We start from the raw sequence: 21,385 nt of genomic DNA, 5'->3' as shown, positions 1-21,385 counted from the left end.
TTAATTGAGATTTTAAAAATCAAATCTTTTTCAAAACTAATTTCAATCATATCTTTTCAAAAATATCTTCTTATCTTATCTTTTTCAAAAATATCTTTTCAAAATATCTTTTCTAACTTCTTATCTTTTCAAAATTTGTTTCAACTAACTAACTAATTTTTTTGTTTGTTTCTTAACTTTTTCAAAACTACCTAAGTAATTCTCTCTCTCTCATTTTTCGAAAATATCTTCCCCATTTTTCAAAATTTCTTTTTAATTTATTAATTAATTTAAATTTCAAATCTTAATTTTCGAAAATTACTAACATTTTTCAAAAACTATTTTCAAAAATCACTAACTCTTTTTCAAAAATAATTTTCGAAAATTCTCTTTCTCCCATCTTATTCTATTTATTCATTCATATCCTAACATCTCATCTCACATCTCTTCCATCCTCACAGTTGTGTCTCTTCCATTATATTACATTCTTTGTCTCCCCCTCTTCTTCCACTCACACAGGGATCCCTATACTGTGGTATAAAGGATCTCCATTATTATTATTATTTTTCTGTGCCTTCTTCTTTGTCATATGAGCAAGAGCAAGGATAAGAACATTCTTGTGGAAGCAGATCCAGAACCTGAAAGGACTCTAAAGAGAAAATTAAGAGAAGCTAAAATACAACAATCCAGAGATAACCTTTCAGAAATTTTCGAACAGGAAAAGGAGATGGCAGCCGAAAATAATAATAATGTAAGGAAGATGCTTGGTGACTTTACTGCACCTAATTCCAATTTACATGGAAGAAGCATCTCCATTCCTGCCATTGGAGCAAACAATTTTGAGCTGAAACCTCAATTAGTTTCTCTGATGCAGCAGAACTGCAAGTTTCATGGACTTCCATCTGAAGATCCTTTTTAGTTCTTAACTGAATTCTTGCAGATATGTGATACTGTTAAGACTAATGGAGTAGATCCTGAAGTCTACAGGCTCATGCTTTTCCCTTTTGCTGTAAGAGACAGAGCTAGATTATGGTTGGATTCTCAACCCAAAGACAGCCTGAACTCTTGGGATAAGCTGGTCACGGCTTTCTTAGCCAAGTACTTTCCTCCTCAAAAGCTGAGCAAGCTTAGAGCTGATGTTCAAACCTTCAGACAGAAAGAAGGTGAATCCCTCTATGAAGCTTGGGAAAGATACAAACAGTTGACCAAAAAGTGTCCTTCTGACATGCTTTCAGAATGGACCATCCTGGATATATTCTATGATGGTTTATCTGAGCTATCAAAGATGTCACTGGACACTTCTGCAGGTGGATCCATTCACCTAAAGAAAATGCCTGCAGAAGCTCAAGAACTCATTGACATGGTTGCTAATAACCAGTTCATGTACACTTCTGAAAGGAATCCTGTGAATAATGGGACACCTATGAAGAAGGGAGTTCTTGAAGTTGATACTCTGAATGCCATATTGGCTCAAAATAAAATATTGACTCAGCAAGTCAATATGATCTCTCAGAGCCTGCATGGAATGCAAGCTGCATCCAACAGTACTCAAGAGGCATCTTCTGAAGAAGAAGCTTATGATCCTGAGAACCCTGCAATAGCAGAGGTAAATTACTTAGGTGAACCTTATGGAAACACCTATAACTCAACATGGAGAAATCATCCAAATTTCTCATGGAAGGATCAAAAGCCCCAACAAGGCTTTAATAATGGTGGAAGAAACAGGTTTAGCAATAGCAAGCCTTTTCCATCATGAACTCAGCAACAGACAGAGAACTCTGAACAAAATGCTTCTAATTTAGCAAATATAGTCTCTGATCTATCTAAGGCCACTGTAAGTTTCATGAATGAAACAAGGTCTTCCATTAGAAATCTGGAAGCACAAGTGGGCCAACTGAGTAAAAGGATCACTGAAATCCCTCCTAGTACTCTCCCAAGCAATACAGAAGAGAACCCAAAAGGAGAGTGCAAGGCCATTGACATAAGCACCATGGCCGAACCTGTATGGGAAGGAGAGGACGTGAATCCCAAGGAGGAAGACTTCCTGGGACGTCCAGTGATCAATAAGGAGCTTCCCTCTGAGGAACCAAAGGACTCTGAGGCTCATCTAGAGACCATAGAGATTCCATTAAACCTCCTTATGCCCTTCATGAGCTCTGATGAGTATTCCTCTTCTGAAGAGAATGAGGATGTTACTGAAGAGCAAACTGCCAAGTTTCTTGGTGCAATCATGAAGCTGAATGCCAAATTATTTGGCATTGATACTTGGGAAGTTGAACCTCCCTTGTTCATCAATGAACTAAGTGATCTGGATCAACTGACATTGCCTCAGAAGAGACAGGATCCTGGAAAGTTCATAATACCCTGCACCATAGGCACCATGATCTTTAAGGCTCTGTGTGACCTTGGTTCAGGAATAAACCTCATGCCCCTCTCTGTAATAGAGAAACTGGGAATCTATGGGGTGCAAGCTGCTAAAATCTCATTAGAGATGGCAGACAGTTCAAGAAAACAGGCTTATGGACAAGTAGAGGACGTCTTAGTAAAGGTTGAAGGCCTTTACATCCCTGCTGATTTCATAGTCCTGGATACTGGAAAGGAAGAGGATGAATCCATCATCCTAGGAAGACCTTTCCTGGCCACAGCAAGAGCTGTGATTGATGTTGACAGAGGTGAAATATTCCTTCAATGGAATGAGGACTCCCTTGTGTTTAAAACTCAAGGATCTCCCTCTGCAACCATGGAGAGGAAGCAGAAAAAGCTTCTCTCCAAGCAGAGTCAACCAGAGCCCCCACAGTCAAACTCTAAGTTTGGTGTTGGGAGGCCACAACCAAACTCTAAGTTTGGTGTTGAACTCCCATATCCAAACTCTAAGTTTGGTGTTGGAGAGTCTCAACAAAGCTCTGCACATCTGTGAGGCTCCATGAGAGCCCACTGTCAAGCTATTGACATTAAAGAAGCACTTGTTGGGAGGCAACCCAATGTTTATCTAATTCTTATTTTTATTGTTTTTCATGTTTTCTTAGGTTCATGATCATGTGGAGTCACAAAATAAATATAAAAATTGAAAACGGAATCAAAAACAGCAGAAGTAAAATCACACCCTGGAGGAGCATCTGTCTGGCGTTCAGCGCCAAAACAGAGCATGGTTCTGGCGCTGAACGCCCAAAATGGGCAGCTTCTGGGCGTTGAACGCCAGAACAGGCATGGTTCTGGCGTTCAACGCCAGAAATGGCACACAAATGGGCGTTGAACGCCCAAAATGGCCACCAACCTGGCGCTGAACGCCCAGAGTTGGGTACAAAGGCATTTTTACATGCCTAATGGGTGCAGGGATGTAAATCCTTGAACACCTCAGGATCTGTGGACCCCACAGGATCTACTCAAGATCTGTGGACCCCACAGGATCCACTCAGGATCTGTGGACCCCACAGGATCCCTACCTACCTCCACTCACTCCTTCTCACCACTCTCTTTCACACAACCCCATAAACACTCTTCCCCAAAAACCCTTCACCAATCACCTCAAACTCTCTTCCCCATCACCTCTTCACCACTCACATCCATCCACTCTTCCCCATAAACCTACCTCATAAACTCCACCTACCTTCAAAATTCAAAACCAATTTCCCACCCAAACCCACCCATATGGCCGAACCTTAACCCCCCTCCCTTCCCTATATAAAGACCTCCATTCTTCATCAAATTCACACAACACACCCCTCTACACTCCTCTTGGCCGAAACCACATCTCCCTCTCCCTCTCCATATTTCTTCTTCTTCTTCTTCTATTCTTTTGTTTATTGCTCGAGGGCGAGCAATATTCTAAGTTTGGTGTGGTAAAAGCATAAGCTTTTTGTTTTTCCATTACCATTGATGGCACCCAAGACCGGAGAATCCTCTAGAAGAGGGAAAGGAAAGACAAAAGCTTCCACATCCGAGTCATGGGAGATGGAAAGATTCATCTCCAAAGCCCATCAAGACCACTTCTATGATGTTGTGGCCAAGAAGAAGGTGATCCCTGAGGTCCCTTTCAAACTCAAAAGAAATGAGTATCCGGAGATCCGACATGAAATTCAAAGAAGAGGTTGGGAAGTTCTAACAAATTCCATCCAACAAGTCGGCATCCTAATGGTTCAAGAGTTCTATGCTAATGCATAGATCACCAAGAACCATGATCAAAGTAAGAACCCGGATCCAAAGAACTATGTTACAATGGTTCGGGGGAAATACTTAGATTTTAGTCCGGAAAATGTGAGGTTGGCGTTCAACTTGCCATACATGGAAGAGAACGCACGCCCCTACACAAGGAGAGTCAACTTTGATCAAAGGTTGGACCAAGTCCTTATGGACATATGTGTAGAAGGAGCTCAATGGAAGATTGACTCCAAAGGCAAGCCGGTTCAACTAAGAAGATTGGACCTCAAGCCTGTAGCTAGAGGATGGTTGGAGTTTATTCAATGCTCAATCATTCCCACTAGCAACCGGTATGAAGTTACTATAGACCGGGCCATCATGATCCATAGTATCATGATTGGAGAAGAGGTGGAAGTTCATGAGATTATACCTCAAGAACTCTACAAGGTGGCTGACAAGTCCTCCACCATGGCAAGGTTAGCCTTTCCTCACCTCATCTGCCACCTATGCAATTCAGCTGGGATTGACATAGAGGGAGACATCCTCATTAAAGAGGACAAGCCCATCACTAAGAAAAAGATGGAGCAAGCAAGAGAGCCCAGTCATGGAGCTCAAGAGGCGCAAGAAGCTCATTTCCATGAGATCCCTGAGATGCCTCAAAAGCACTTTCCTCCACAAAATTATTGGGAGCAAATCAACACCTCCCTAGGAGAATTGAGTTCTAATATGGGACAACTAAGGGTGGAACATCAAGAGCACTCCATCATGCTTCATGAAATAAGAGAAGATCAAAAAGCAATGAGGGAGGAGCAACAAAGACAAGGAAGAGACATAGAAGAGCTTAAGGACATCATTGGTTCCTCAAGAAGGAAACGCCACCATCACTAAGGTGGATTCATTCCTTGTTCTTATTTCATCTGTTTTCGTTTTCTATGTTATGTGCTTGTCTGTGTTTGTGTCTTCATTACATGATCATTAGTAGTAGTAACTATGTCTTAAAGTTATAAATGTCCTATGAATCCATCACCTCTCTTAAATAAAAAAATGTTTTAATTCAAAAGAACAAGAAGTACATGAGTTTCGAATTTATCCTTGAACTTAGTTTAATTATATTGATGTGGTGACAATGCTTCTTGTTTTCTGAATGAATGCCTGAACAGTGCATATGTCTTTTAAAGTTGTTGTTTAAGAATGTTAAATATGTTGGCTCTTGAAAGAATGATGACTAGGAGACATGTTATTTGATAATCTGAAAAATCATAAAAATGATTCTTGAAGCAAGAAAAAGCAGCAAAGAACAAAGCTTGCAGAAAAAAAAAGAAGAAAAAAAGGGGCGAAAAAAAAAATAGAAAAAAAATAGAAAGAAAAAGAAAAAAAGCAAGCAGAAAAAGCCAATAACCCTTAAAACCAAAAGGCAAGGGCAAATAAAAAGGGTCCCAAGGCTTTGAGCATCAGTGGATAGGAGGGCCTAAAGGAATAAAATCCTGGTCTAAGCGGCTAAACCAAGCTGTCCCTAACCATGTGCTTGTGGCGTGTAGGTGTCAAGTGAAAACTTGAGACTGAGCGGTTAAAGTCAAGGTCCAAAGCAAAAAAAAAAAAAAGAGAGTGTGCTTAAGAACCCTGGACACCTCTAATTGGGGACTTTAGCAAAGCTGAGTCACAATCTGAAAAGGTTCACCCAATTATGTTTCTGTGGCATTTATGTATCCGGTGGTAATACTGGAAAACAAAGTGCTTAGGGCCACGGCCAAGACTCATAAAGAAACTGTGTTCAAGAATCATCATACTGAACTAGGAGAGTCAATAACACTATTCGAAATCTGAAGTTCCTATAGATGCCAATCATTCTAAACTTCAATGGATAAAGTGAGATGCCAAAACTATTCAAGAGGCAAAAAGCTATAAGTCCCGCTCATATGATTGAAGCTCTGTTTCATTGATAGTTTGGAATTTATAGTATATTCTCTTCTTTTTATCCTATTTGATTTTCAGTTGCTTGGGGACAAGCAACAATTTAAGTTTGGTGTTGTGATGAGCGGATAATTTATACGCTTTTTGGCATTGTTTTTAGTATGTTTTTAGTAGGATCTAGTTACTTTTAGGGATGTTTTCATTAGTTTTTATGTTAAATTCACATTTTTGGACTTTACTATGAGTTTGTGTGTTTTTTTGTGATTTCAGGTATTTTCTGGCTGAAATTGAGGGACTTGAGCAGAAATCAAATTCAGAGGTTGAAGAAGGACTGCTGATGCTGTTGGATTCTGACCTCCCTGCACTCAAAGTGGATTTTCTGGAGCTACAGAACTCGAAATGGCACGATTCGAATTGCGTTGGAAAGTAGACATCCAGGGCTTTCCAGCAATATATAATAGTCCATACTTTGGCCAAGAATAGACGACGTAAACTGGCGTTCAACGCCAGCTTTCTACCCAAATCTAGCGTCCAGCGCCAGAAAAGGAGCCAAAACCAGAGTTGAACGCCCAAACTGGCACAAAAGCTGCCGTTCAACTCCAAGAAGGACCTCTGCACGTGCAACACTCAGGCTCAGCCCAAACACACACCAAGTGGGCCCAGGAAGTGGATTTATGCATCAATTACTTACTCATGTAAACCCTAGTAGCTAGTTTATTATAAATAGGACCTTTTACTATTGTATTAGGCATCTATGGTCTCAGTTTTATTCCATAGTTCATCTTAGGAGACTATTGATCACGTTTTAGGGGGCTAGCCATCTCGGCCATGCCTGGACCTTCACTTATGTATTTTCAATGGTAGAGTTTCTACACTCCATAGATTAAGGTGTGGAGCTCTGCTGTTCCTCAAAGATTAATGCAAAGTACTACTGTTTTCTATTCAATTCATCTTATTTCGCTTCTAAGATATCCATTCGCACCCAAGAACGTGATGAAGGTGATGATTATGTGTGACTCTCATCACCATCTCCCCTATGAACACGTGCCTGACAAACACTTCCGTTCTACATGAAATAAGCTAGAATGAATATCTCTTAGATCTCCTAACCAGAATCTTCGTGGCGTAAGCTAGAATGATGGCGGCATTCAAGAGAATCCGGAAAGTCTAAACCTTGTCTGTGGTATTCCGAGTAGGATTCAATGATTGAATGACTGTGACGAGCTCCTAACTTGCGATTGCAGGGCGTTAGTGACAGACGCAAAAGGATAGTAAATCCTATTCCAGCATGATTGAGAACCGACAGATGAATAGCCGTGCCGTGACAGGGTGCGTGAGCATATTATTCACTGAGAGGATAAGATGAAGCCATTGGCAAGGGTGATGCCTCCAGACGATTAGCCGTGCCGTGACAGGGCATTGGATCATTTTCCCGAGAGATGACCGAAAGTAGCCATTGACAGTGGTGATGTATCACATAAAGCCAGCCATGGAAAGGAGTAAGACTGATTGGATGAAGATAGCAGGAAAGCAGAGGTTCAGAGGAACGAAAAGCATCTCCATTCGCTTATCTGAAATTCCTACCAATGATTTACATAAGTATCTCTATCCCTATTCTATTATATAATATTCGAAAACTCCATGATTATTTTATATCCGCCTGACTGAGATTTGCAAGGTGACCATAGCTTGCTTCATACCAACAATCTCCGTGGGATTCGACCCTTACTCACGTAAGGTATTACTTGGACGACCCAGTGCACTTGCAGGTTAGTTGTATCGAAGTTGTGACAAATTATGAATGTGTAATCACGATTACGCGTACCAAGTTGCTCACGTGCCAGGAATAGTTTGAGCCTGGACATCACAATTTCGTGCACCATCCCTCAATTTCAGCCAGAAAATACCTGAAATCACAGAAAAATACACAAACTCATAGTAAAGTCCAGAAATGTGAATTTAACATAAAAACCAATGAAAACATCCCTAAAAGTAACTAGATCCTACTAAAAATATACTAAAAACAATGCCAAAAAGCGTATAAATTATCCGCTCATCACAACACCAAACTTAAATTGTTGCTTGTCCCCAAGCAACTGAAAATCAAATAGGATAAAAAGAAGAGAATATACTATAAATTCCAAACTATCAATGAAACATAGCTCCAATCAGATGAGCGGGACTTGTAGCTTTTTGCCTCTTGAATAGTTTTGGCATCTCACTTTATCCATTGAAGTTCAGAATGATTGGCATCTATAGGAACTTAGAGTTCAGATAGTGTTATTGATTCTCCTAGTTCAGTATGTTGATTCTTGAACACAGCTACTTTATGAGTCTTGGCCGTGGCCCTAAGCACTTTATTTTCCAGTATTACCACCGGATACATAAATGCCACAGACACATAATTGGGTGAACATTTTCAGATTGTGACTCAGCTTTGCTAAAGTCCCCAATTAGAAGTGTCCAGGGTTCTTAAGCACACTCTTTTTTTTTGCTTTGGACCTTGACTTTAACCCCTCAGTCTCAAGTTTTCACTTGACACCTTCACGCCACAAGCACATGGTTAGGGACAGCTTGGTTTAGCCGCTTAGGCCAGGATTTTATTCCTTTAGGCCCTCCTATCCACTGATGCTCAAAGCCTTGGGATCCTTTTTATTACCCTTGCTTTTTGGTTTTAAGGGCTATTAGCTTTTTGCTCTTGCCTTTTGGTTTTAAGAGCTTTTGGCTTTTTCTGCTTGCTTTTTCTCTTTTTTTTTTTTCTATTTTTTTTTGCCATTTTTTTTTCTGCAAGCTTTGTTCTTTGCTGCTTTTTCTTGCTTCAAGAATTATTTTTATGATTTTTCAGATTATCAAATAACATGTCTCCTTGTGATCATTCTTTCAAGAGCCAACATATTTAACATTCTTAAACAACAACTTCAAAAGACATATGCAATGTTCAAGCATTCATTCAGAAAACAAAAAGTATTGTCACCACATCAATATAATTAAACTAAGTTCAAGGATAAATTCAAAACTCATGTACTTCTTGTTCTTTTGAATTAAAACATTTTTCATTTAAGAGAGGTGATGGATTCATAGGACATTCATAACTTTAAGACAAAGTTACTAATTACTAATGATCATGTAATAAGACACAAACATGGATAAGCACTTAACATAAAGAAAACGAAAAACAGAGAATATAAGAACAAGGAATGAGTCCACCTTAGTGATGGTGGCGTTTCCTTCGTGAGGAACCAATGACGTCCTTGAGCTCTTCTATGTCTCTTCCTTGTCTTTGTTGCTCCTCCCTCATTGCTTTTTGATCTTCTCTAATTTCATGAAGGATGATGGAGTGCTCTTGATGTTCCACCCTTAATTGTCCCATGTTGGAACTTAATTCTCCTAGGGAGGTGTTGATTTGCTCCCAAAAATTATGTGGAGGAAAGTGCATCCCTTGAGGTATCTCAGGGATTTCTTGATGATGAGCTTCCTTATGTGTTTCTTGAGCTCCATGAGTGGGCTCTCTTGTTTGCTCCATCCTTTTCTTAGTGATGGGCTTGTGAGATGAATCTTTCCATCTCCCATGGCTCAGAGGTGGAAGCAATTGTCTTCCCTTTCCTCTTTCTTCAGGTTTCTCTGGCCTTAGGTGCCATTAATGGTTATGGAAAAACAAAAAAAGCTATGCTTTTACCACACCAAACTTAGAATGTTTCTCGTCCTCGAGTAAAAGAAGAAAGAATAGAAGAAGAAGCAGAAGATATGGAGGAGATGGAGGGATGTGTGTATGAATGTGAGTGGTGAATGGAAAATAGAAGGGATGACCATGAATGGAGAGAGAGAGGGTGAGGTGGGTGGGGATCCTGTGAGATTCACAGATCCTGAGATGATCCTGTGGTGTCCACAGATCCTGAGGTGTCAAGGATTTACATCCCTGCACCCATTAGGCATGTAAAATGCCTTTGCATACAATTCTGGCGTTTAAATGCTGAATTGATGCTTGTTCTGAACGTTCAGCGCCCAGATGCAGCATATTTCTGGCATTGAATGCCAGCCAGATGCTTGTTTCTGGCGTTCAGTGCCAGCTTTCCTCACTGTGCATTTCTGGCGTCTGAACGCCAGGATGCTGCTTGCTTCTGGCGTTCAACGCCAGAAACATGCTCTGTTCTGGCGTTGAACGCCAGACAGATGCTCCTTACTGGCATTTAAATGCCAGTAAGATCCTTCTCCAGGGTGTGATTTTTCTTCTGCTGTTTTTGATTCTGTTTTCAATTTTTCTATTTATTTTGTGACTCCACATGATCATGAACCTAATAAAACATGAAAGAACAACAAGAATGAAAATAAATTAGATAAATAAAAATTGGGTTGCCTCCCAACAAGTGCTTCTTTAATGTCAATAGCTTGACAGTGGGCTCTCATGGAGCCTCACAGATGTTTAGAGCTTTGTTGAGACTTCCCAACACCAAACTTAGAGTTTGGATATGGGAGTTCAACACCAAACTTAGAGTTTGGTTGTGGCCTCCCAACACCAAACTTAAAGTTTGATTATGGGGGCTCTGGTTGACTCTGTTTTGAGAGAAGCTTACTGTGCCTCTTTTCCATGTTTACAGAAGGATGACCTTGAGTTTTAAACTCAAGGGAGTCCTCATTCAATTGAAGGACTAGTTCGCCTCTGTCAACATCAATCACAGCTCTTGCTGTGGCTAGGAAGGGTCATCCAAGCATGATGGATTCATCCTCATCCTTCCCAGAATCTAGGACTATGAAATCAGCAGGGATGTAAAGGCCTTTAACCTTTACTAACACGTCCTCTACTTGTCCATAAGCCTATTTTCTTGAATTGTCTGCCATCTCTAATGAGATTTTAGCAGTTTGCACCCCAAAGATTCCCAGTTTCTCTATTACAGAGAGGGGCATGAGGTTTATCCCTGAACCAAGGTCACACAAGGCCTTTTCAAAGATCATGGTGCCTATGGTACAAGGTATTAAGAACTTTCCTGGATCCTGTTTCTTCTGAGGCAATTTCAGTTGATCCAGATCACTTAGTTCATTGGTGAACAAGGGAGGTTCATCTTCCCAAGTCTCAATACCAAATAATTTGGCATTCAGCTTCATGATTGCACCAAGGTACTTGGTAACTTGCTCCTTAGTAACATCCTCATTCTCTTCAGAAGAGGAATACTAATCAGAGCTCATGAATGGCATAAGGAGGTTTAATGGAATCTCTATGGTCTCTAGTTGAGCCTCAGCTTCCTTTGGTTCCTCAGAGGGAAACTCCTTATTGATCACTGGACATCCCAGGAGGTCTTCCTCCTTGGGATTCACGTCCCCCTCCTCTTTTGTGGTTTCGGCCATGATGGTCATTTCAATGGCCTTGCACTCTCCTTTTGGATTTTCTTCTGTATTGCTTGGGAGAGTACTAGGGGTGATTTCAGTGACTCTTTTACTCAGCTGGCTCACTTGTGCCTCCAAATTTCTAATTGAGGACCTTGTTTCATTCATGAAACTTACAGTGGCCTTAGATAGATCAGAGACTAAGTTTGCTAAATTAGATGTATTTTGTTCAGAATTCTCTGTCTGTTGCCGAGTGGATGATGGAAAAGGTTTACTATTGTTAAACCTACTTCTTCCACCATTATTAAAGCCTTGTTGAGGCTTTTGTTGATCTTTCCATGAGAGATTTGGGTGATTTCTCCATGAGGGATTATAGGTGTTTCCATATGGTTCACCCATGTAATTCACCTCTGCTATTGCAGGATTTTCAGGATCATAGGCCTCTTCTTCAGAAGGCGCCTCTTGAGTACTGTTGGATGCAGCTTGCATTCCATTCAGACTCTGAGAAATCATATTGACTTATTGAGTCAATATTTTGTTCTGAGCCAATATGGCATTCAGAGTATCAATTTCAAGAACTCCCTTCTTCTGAGGCGTCCCATTACTCACAGGATTCCTCTCAGAAGTGTACATAAACTGGTTATTAGCAACCGTGTCAATGAGTTCTTGAGCTTCTATAGGCGTTTTCTTTAGGTGAATAGATCCACCTGCAGAAGTATCCAATGACATCTTAGCTAATTCAGACAGACCATCATAGAATATATCTAGGATGGTCCATTCTGAAAGCATGTCAGAAGGACACTTTTTGGTCAGTTGCTTGTATCTCTCCCAAGCTTCATAGAGGGATTCACCTTCTTTCTGTTTGAAGGTTTGAACATCCACTCTAAGCTTGCTCAGCTTTTGAGGAGGAAAGAACTTGGCTAAGAAAGCCGTGACCAACTTATCCCAAGAGTTCAGTCTATCTTTGGGTTGAGAGTCCAACCACACTCTAGCTCTGTCTCTTACAGCAAAAGGGAAAAGCATGAGCCTATAGACTTCAGGATCTACTCCATTAATCTTAACAGTATCACAGATCTGCAAAAATTCAGTTAAGAACTGAAAAGGATCTTCAGATGGAAGTCCATGAAACTTGCAGTTCTGCTGCATCAGAGAAACTAATTGAGGCTTCAGCTCAAAATTGTTTGCTCCAATGGTAGGGATGGAGATGCTTCTTCCATGTAAATTGGAATTAGGTGCAGTAAAGTCACCAAGCATCCTCCTTGCATTATTATTATTTTCGGCTGCCATCTCCTCTTCCTGTTCGAAAATTTCTAAAAGGTGCTTGCTGGATTGTTGTAATTTAGCTTCTCTTAGTTTCCTCTTCAGAGTCCTTTCAGGTTCTGGATCTGCTTCAACAAGAATATTCTTGTCCTTGCTCCTGCTCATATGAAAAAGAGGGAACAGAAAAATAATAATAATAGGGATCCTTTTTGCCCAGGTATAGAGGTTCCCTTATGTAAGTAGAAGATGAAAAGAAGAGTAATGTAAAGAAAAAAACACAAGGGTGAGGAGAGCAAAGATATGAGATGAAGAGAAGTGTTAGTAGATGAATAAATAAATAGAAGGAGATGAGAGAGAAAGAGGATTTTCGAAAATAATTTTTGAAAAAGAGTTAGTGATTTTTGAAAATAGTTTTTGAAAAAGGTTAGTAATTTTCGAAAATTAAGAATAAAATTAAAATAAAAAATTAAAATAATTAGTTAATTAAAAAGAAATTTTGAAAAAGAGAGAGATATTTTCGAAAATTAGAGAGAGAGAGTTAGTTTGGTAGTTTTGAAAAGGATAAGAAACAAACAAAAAGTTAGTTGGTTAGTTGAAACAAATTTTGAAAATCAATTTTGAAAAGATAAGAAGATAAGAAGTTAGAAAAGATATTTTAAAATCAAATTTTTGAAAAAGATAAGATAAGAAGATATTTTTTGAAAAGATATGATTGAAATTAGTTTTTGAAAAAGATTTGATTTTTAGAATCACAATTAATGACTTGATTCAAAAGTAATCACAAGATATGATTCTAGAACTTAAAGTTTGAATCTTTCTTGACAAGCAAGTAACAAACTTGAAATTTTTGAATCAAAACATTAATTGATGATGATATTTTCGAAAATTATGTGATAAAGATAAGAAAAGATTTTTGAAAATATTTTTAAAAATTTTCGAAAATAAATAAGAAAAATGAAAAAGATTTGATTTTTGAAAAAGATTTTGAAAAAGATAAGATTTTTAAATTGAAAATTTGATTTGACTCATAAGAACAACTAAATTTTAAAAAGTTTTGAAAAAGTCATTCCAAATTTTCGAAATTTTAAGAGAGAAAAAGGGGAAGATATTTTTTTTTTGGTTTTTTTTGAATTTTTATGATGAGAAAGAAAAACATGAAAATGATGCAATGCATGAAAATTTTTAGATCAAAATATGTGATGAATGCAAGAACACTATGAATGTCAAGATGAACACCAAGAACACTTTGAATGTTAAGATGAACACCAAGAACATATTTTTGAAAATTTTTTATATGCAAAGAAAACATGCATGACACCAAACTTAGAAATCTTTAATGCTTAGGCACTAAGAATTCAAGAATGCATATATTAAGGTACCTCAAAAAGTGTGCGGAATATGTGCCTGCTATACTCATTACACTGATGAGTGTCCACAGCTCCAACAAGAAGACAACACTTTGGCAGCTACTCATAATTTCGATGACCGCCCGAATCAAGGATACTATTGACAAGGCAGAAACTATAACCAAGGTGGGAACTATATTAAGGATGGATTCATTATCTACTCCCAATAATCAGCCATCAAGCTCTAGTGCAATTATTTCTCAACCTTTACCCAACACCAAAGGTGGAATCAATGCCATCACTTTGAGGTCTGGAACCACACGGCAAGAGAGGAGTCATGAGGAGCCAAGCTCAAAGGAAAACATTCAAGTTGAAGATATTGTTGAGGTAGAGAATGTTGAAGAGGAGGAGGAAGTACAAGACATGGTTGAAGAAGAAGCAGCTTGGTGCACGAAATTGTGATCTCAGGCAACGGCGCCAAAAACTCTGTACGCATGTCTTAATAGATCGTTTTTCATTCACAACTTCGATACAACTAACCAGCAAGTGCACTGGGTCGTCCAAGTAATAAACCTTACGTGAGTAAGGGTCGATCCCACGGAGATTGTTGGTATGAAGCAAGCTATGATCACCTTGTAAATCTCAGTCAAGCGGATATAAAATGGTTAAGGAGTTTTCGAAATTAATACTAATTAAACAGAAAATAAAAATAGAAATACTTATGTATATCACTGGTGAGAATTTCAGATAAGTGTATAGAGATTCTTTCGTCCCTCTGAATCTCTACTTTCCCCCTGTCTTCATCCAATCAGTCCTACTCCTTTCCATGGCTGGCTTTATGTAAGGATATCACCATTGTCACTGGCTACTTTTCATCCTCTCTGGAAAATGGTCCGATGCGCTGTCACTGCATGGCTAATCATCTGGAGGCATCACCGTGGTCAATGGCTGCATCCTATCCTCTTGTGAAAATGGTCCAAATGCTCTGTCATAGCACGGCTAATCATCTGAGGTTCTCGATCATACTGGAATAGGATTCACCCTCCTTTTGCGTCTGTCACTACGCCCATCACTCGCGAGTTTGAAGTTCGTCACAGTCATTCAATCCCAGAATCCTACTCGGAATACCACAGACAATGTTTAGACTTTTCGGATTCTCATGAAAGCCGCCATCAATCTAGCTTATACCACGAAGATTCTGACTAAGAGATCCAAGAGATACTCATTCAATCTATGGTGGAACGGAAGTGGCTGTCAGGCACGCGTTCGTGGGGGAATGATGATGATTGTCACGTTCATCACATTCACGTTGAAGTGCGAATGAATATCTTAGAAGCGGAATAAGTTGAATTGAATAGAGAAACAGTAGTACTTTGCATTGATTCATGAGGAACAGCAGAGCTCCACACCTTAATCTATGGAGTGTAGAAACTCTACCGTTGAAAATACATAAGTGAAAGGTCCAGGCATGGCCGAATGGCCAGCCCCCAAAATGTGATCAATATGATCCTAAGATGAACTAAAAATCATAAGATGTCTAATACAATAGTAAAAAGTCCTATTTATAATAAACTAGTTACTAGGGTTTACAGAAGTAAGTAATTGATGCATAAATCCATTTCTGGGGCCCACTTGGTGTGTGCTTGGGCTGAGCTTGAATGTTACACGTACAGAGGCTCTTTCTGGAGTTGAACGCCAGGTTGTAACGTATTTATAGCGTTCAACTCTCGTTCGTGACGTGTTTCTGGCATTTAACTCCAGATAGCAGCGTAGAACTGGTGTTCAACGCTCTTTTACGTCATCTAAACTCGGCCAAAGTATGGACTACTATATATTGCTGGAAAACCCTGGATGTCTACTTTCCAACGCAATTGGAAGCGCGCCATTTTGAGGTCTGTAGCTCCAGAAAATCCACTTTGAGTGCAGGGAGGTCAGAATCCAATAGCATCAGCAATCCTTCTTCTACCTCTGAATCTGATTTTTGCTCAAGTCCCTCAATTTCAGCCAGAAAATACCTGAAATCACAGAAAAATACACAATCTCATAGTAAAGTCCAGAAATGTGAATTTAACATAAAAACCAATGAAAACATCCCTAAAAGTAACTAGATCCTACTAAGAACATACTAAAAACAATGCCAAAAAGCGTATAAATTATCCGCTCATCACAACACCAAACTTAAATTGTTGCTTGTCCCCAAGCAACTGAAAATCAAATAGGATAAAAAGAAGAGAATGTACTATAAATTCCAAACTATCAATGAAACATAGCTCCAATCAGATGAGCGGGACTTGTAGCTTTATGCCTCTTGAATAGTTTTGGCATCTCACTTTATCCATTGAAGTTCAGAATGATTGGCATCTATAGGAACTTAGAGTTCAGATAGTGTTATTGATTTTCCTAGTTCAGTATGTTGATTCTTGAACACAGCTACTTTATGAGTCTTGGCCGTGGCCCTAAGCACTTTATTTTCCAGTATTACCACCGGATACATAAATGCCATAGACACATAATTGGGTGAACCTTTTCAGATTGTGACTCAGCTTTGCTAAAGTCCCCAATTAGAGGTGTCCAGGGTTCTTAAGCACACTCTTTTTTTTGCTTTGGACCTTGACTTTAACCGCTCAGTCTCAAGTTTTCACTTGACACCTTCACGCCACAAGCACATGGTTAGGGACAGCTTGGTTTAGCCGCTTAGGCCTGGATTTTATTCCTTTAGGCCCTCCTATCCACTGATGCTCAAAGCCTTGGGATCCTTTTTATTACCCTTGCCTTTTGGTTTTAAGGGCTATTGGCTTTTTGCTCTTGCCTTTTGGTTTTAAGAGCTTTTGGCTTTTTCTGCTTGCTTTTTCTCTTTTTTTTTTCTATTTTTTTTCGCCATTTTTTTTTTGCTAGCTTTGTTCTTTGCTACTTTTTTTTGCTTCAAGAATCATTTTTTTGATTTTTCAGATTATCAAATAACATGTCTCCTTGTCATCATTCTTTCAAGAGCCAACATATTTAACAATCTTAAACAACAACTTTAAAAGACATATGCACTGTTCAAGCATTCATTTAGAAAAAAAAAAGTATTGTCACCACATCAATATAATTAAACTTAGTTCAAGGATAAATTCAAAACTCATGTACTTCTTGTTCTTTTGAATTAAAACATTTTTCATTTAAAAGAGGTGATGGATTCATAGAACATTCATAACTTTAAGACAAAGTTACTAATTACTAATGATCATGTAATAAGACACAAACATGGATAAGCACTTAACATAAAGAAAACGAAAAACAGAGAATTTAAGAACAAGGAATGAGTCCACCTTAGTGATGGTGGCGTTTCCTTCGTGAGGAACCAATGATGTCCTTGAGCTCTTCTATGTCTCTTCCTTGTCTTTGTTGCTCCTCCCTCATTGCTTTTTGATCTTCTCTAATTTCATGAAGGATGATGGAGTGCTCTTGATGTTCCACCCTTAATTGTCCCATGTTGGAACTTAATTCTCCTAGGGAGGTGTTGATTTGCTCCCAAAAATTCAGTGGAGGAAAGTGCATCCCTTGAGGTATCTCAGGGATTTTTTGATGATGAGCTTCCTCATGTGTTTCTTGAGCTCCATGAGTGGGCTCTCTTGTTTGCTCCATTTTTTCTTAGTGATGGGCTTGTGAGATGAAACTTTCCATCTCCCATGGCTCAGAGGTGGAAGCAATTGTCTTCCCTTTCCTCTTTCTTCAGGTTTCTCTGGCCTTAGGTGCCATTAATGGTTATGGAAAAACAAAAAAAGCTATGCTTTTACCACACCAAACTTAGAATGTGGCTCGTCCTCGAGCAAAAGAAGAAAGAATAGAAGAAGAAGAAGAAGAAGAAGATATGGAGGAGATGGAGGGATGTGTGTATGAATGTGAGTGGTGAATGGAAAACAGAAGGGATGACCATGAATGGAGAGGGAGAGGGTGAGGTGGGTGGGGATCCTGTGAGATTCACAGATCCTGAGATGATCCTGTGGTGTCCACAGATCCTGAAGTGTCAAGTATTTACATCCCTGCACCCATTAGGCATGTAAAATGCCTTTGAATACAATTCTGGCGTTTAAACGCCGAATTGATGCTTGTTCTGAACGTTCAGCGCCCAGATGAAGCATATTTCTGGCGTTCAGCGCCAGCTTTCCTCACTGTGCATTTTTGGCGTCTGAACGCCAGGATGCTGCTTGTTTCTGGCGTTCAACGCCAGAAACATGCTCTGTTCTGGCGTTGAACGCCAGACAGATGCTCCTTATTGGCGTTTAAATGCCAGTAAGATCCTCCTCCAAGGTGTGATTTTTCTTCTGCTGTTTTTGATTCTGTTTTCAATTTTTCTATTTATTCTGTGACTCCACATGATCATGAACCTAATAAAACATGAAAGAACAACAAGAATGAAAATAAATTAGATAAATAAAAATTGGGTTGCCTCCTAACAAGCGCTTCTTTAATGTCAATAGCTTGACAGTGGGCTCTCATGGAGCCTCACAGATGTTCAGAGCTTTGTTGAGACTTCTCAACACCAAACTTAGAGTTTGGATATGGGAGTTCAACACCAAACTTAGAGTTTGGTTGTGGCCTCCCAACACCAAACTTAAAGTTTGACTGTGGGGACTCTGGTTGACTCTGTTTTGAGAGAAGCTTACTGTGACTCTTTTCCATGTTTACAGAAGGATGACCTTGAGTTTTAAACTCAAGGGAGTCCTCATTCAATTGAAGGACTAGTTCGCCTCTGTCAACATCAATCACAGCTCTTGCTGTGGCTAGGAAAGGTCTTCCAAGGATGATGGATTCATCCTCATCCTTCCCAGTATCTAGGACTATGAAATCAGCAGGGATGTAAAGGCCTTCAACCTTTACTAACACGTCCTCTACTTGTCCATAAGCCTGTTTTCTTGAATTGTCTGCCATCTCTAATGAGATTTTAGCAGCTTGCACCCCAAAGATTCCCAGTTTCTCTATTACAGAGAGGGGCATGAGGTTTATCCCTGAACCAAGGTCACACAGGGCCTTTTCAAAGATCATGGTGCCTATGGTACAAGGTATTAAGAACTTTCTAGGATCCTGTTTCTTCTGAGGGAATGTCAGTTGATCCAGATCACTTAGTACATTGGTGAACAAGGAAGGTTCATCTTCCCGAGTCTCAATACCAAATAATTTGGCATTCAGCTTCATGATTGCACCAAGGTACTTGGTAACTTGCTCCTTAGTAACATCCTCATTCTCTTCAGAAGAGGAATACTCATCAGAGCTCATGAATGGCATAAGGAGGTTTAATGGAATCTCTATGGTCTCTAGTTGAGCCTCAGCTTCCTTTGGTTCCTCAGAGGGAAACTCCTTATTGATCACTGGACATCCCAGGAGGTCTTCCTCCTTGGGATTCATGTCCTCCTCCTCTTTTGTGGTTTCGGCCATGATGGTCATTTCAATGGCCTTGTACTCTCCTTTTGGATTTTCTTCTGTATTGCTTGGGAGAGTACTAGAGGGGATTTCAGTGACTCTTTTACTCAGCTGGCTCACTTGTGCCTCCAAATTTCTAATTGAGGACCTTGTTTCATTCATGAAACTTACAGTGGCCTTAGATAGATCAGAGACTAAGTTTGCTAAATTAGATGTATTTTGTTCAGAATTCTCTGTCTGTTGCCGAGTGGATGATGGAAAAGGTTTACTATTCTTAAACTTATTTCTTCCACCATTATTAAAGCCTTGTTGAGGCTTTTGTTGATCCTTCTATGAGAGATTTGGGTGATTTCTTCATGAGGGTTTATAGGTGTTTCCATATGGTTCACCCATGTAATTCACCTCTGCTATTGCAGGGTTTTCAGGATCATAGGCCTCTTCTTCAGAAGGCGCCTCTTGAGTACTGTTGGATGCAGCTTGCATTCCATTCAGACTCTGAGAAATCATATTGACTTGCTGAGTCAATATTTTGTTCTGAGCCAATATGGCATTCAGAGTATCAATTTCAAGAACTCCCTTCTTCTGAGGCGTCCCATTACTCACAAGATTCCTCTCAGAAGTGTACATAAACTGGTTATTAGCAACCATGTCAATGAGTTCTTGAGCTTCTGCAGGCGTTTTCTTTAGGTGAATGGATCCACCTACAGAAGTATCCAATGACATCTTAGCTAATTCAGACAGACCATCATAGAATATATCCAGGATGGTCCATTCTGAAAGCATGTCAGAAGGACACTTTTTGGTCAGTTGCTTGTATCTCTCCCAAGCTTCATAGAGGGATTCACCTTCTTTCTGTTTGAAGGTTTGAACATCCACTCTAAGCTTGCTCAGCTTTTAAGGAGGAAAGAACTTGGCTAAGAAAGCCGTGACCAGCTTATCCCAAGAGTTCAGGCTATCTTTGGGTTGAGAGTCCAACCGCACTCTAGCTCTGTCTCTTACAGCAAAAGGGAAAAGCATGAGCCTGTAGACTTCAGGATCTACTCCATTAGTCTTAATAGTATCACAGATCTGCAAAAATTCAGTTAAGAACTGAAAAGGATCTTCAGATGGAAGTCCATGAAACTTGCAGTTCTGCTGCATCAGAGAAACTAATTGAGGCTTCAGCTCAAAATTGTTTGCTCCAATGGTAGGGATGGAGATGCTTCTTCCATGTAAATTGGAATTAGGTGCAGTAAAGTCACCAAGCATCCTCCTTGCATTATTATTATTTTCGGCTGCCATCTCCTCTTCCTGTTCGAAAATTTCTGAAAGGTGCTTGCTGGATTGTTGTAATTTAGCTTCTCTTAGTTTTCTCTTCAGAGTCCTTTCAGGTTCTGGATCTGCTTCAACAAGAATATTCTTGTCCTTGCTCCTGCTCATATGAAAAAGAGGGAACAGAAAAATAATAATAATAGGGATCCTTTTTGCCCAGGTATAGAGGTTCCCTTATGTAAGTAGAAGAAGAAAAGAAGAGTAATGTAAAGAAAGAAACACAAGGGTAAGGAGAGCAAAGATATGAGATGAAGAGAAGTGTTAGTAGATGAATAAATAAATAGAAGGAGATGAGAGAGAAAGAGGATTTTCGAAAATAATTTTTGAAAAAGAGTTAGTGATTTTTGAAAATAGTTTTTGAAAATTTTAGTAATTTTTGAAAATTAGGAATAAAATTAAAATAAAAAATTAAAATAATTAGTTAATTAAAAAGAAATTTTGAAAAAGAGAGAGATATTTTCGAAAATTAGAGAGAGAGAGTTAGTTAGGTAGTTTTGAAAAGGATAAGAAACAAACAAAAAGTTAGTTGGTTAGTTGAAACAAATTTTGAAAATCAATTTTGAAAAGATAAGAAGATAAGAAGTTAGAAAAGATATTTTAAAATCAAATTTTTGAAAAAGATAAGATAAGAAGATATTTTTTGAAAAGATATGATTGAAATTAGTTTTTGAAAAAGATTTGATTTTTAGAATCACAATTAATGACTTGATTCACAAGTA

At 39.1% G+C, this 21,385-nt stretch overlaps 3 non-coding genes across 3 annotated transcripts; 2 read left to right on the top strand and 1 right to left on the bottom strand.

The window, feature by feature from the left end:
• Window positions 1–1,102: 1,102 nt before the first annotated feature.
• On the bottom strand, window positions 1,103–1,210 carry LOC112787377 (small nucleolar RNA R71). Its single transcript, XR_003194793.1, has one exon. It is a non-coding gene; the product is annotated as a small nucleolar RNA R71 (small nucleolar RNA).
• A 10,919-nt stretch (window positions 1,211–12,129) lies between these two features.
• On the top strand, window positions 12,130–12,237 carry LOC112787047 (small nucleolar RNA R71). Its single transcript, XR_003194484.1, has one exon. It is a non-coding gene; the product is annotated as a small nucleolar RNA R71 (small nucleolar RNA).
• A 7,895-nt stretch (window positions 12,238–20,132) lies between these two features.
• LOC112787046 (small nucleolar RNA R71) lies at window positions 20,133–20,240 on the top strand. Its single transcript, XR_003194483.1, has one exon. It is a non-coding gene; the product is annotated as a small nucleolar RNA R71 (small nucleolar RNA).
• Window positions 20,241–21,385: the final 1,145 nt, after the last annotated feature.

This window comes from Arachis hypogaea, chromosome 20, assembly GCF_003086295.3.
Source record: "Arachis hypogaea cultivar Tifrunner chromosome 20, arahy.Tifrunner.gnm2.J5K5, whole genome shotgun sequence".
NCBI classification, from domain to species: Eukaryota; Viridiplantae; Streptophyta; class Magnoliopsida; order Fabales; family Fabaceae; genus Arachis; species Arachis hypogaea.
Note: the sequence above shows the minus strand (reverse complement) of the source record. Positions and strands in the feature narration are given on the sequence as shown.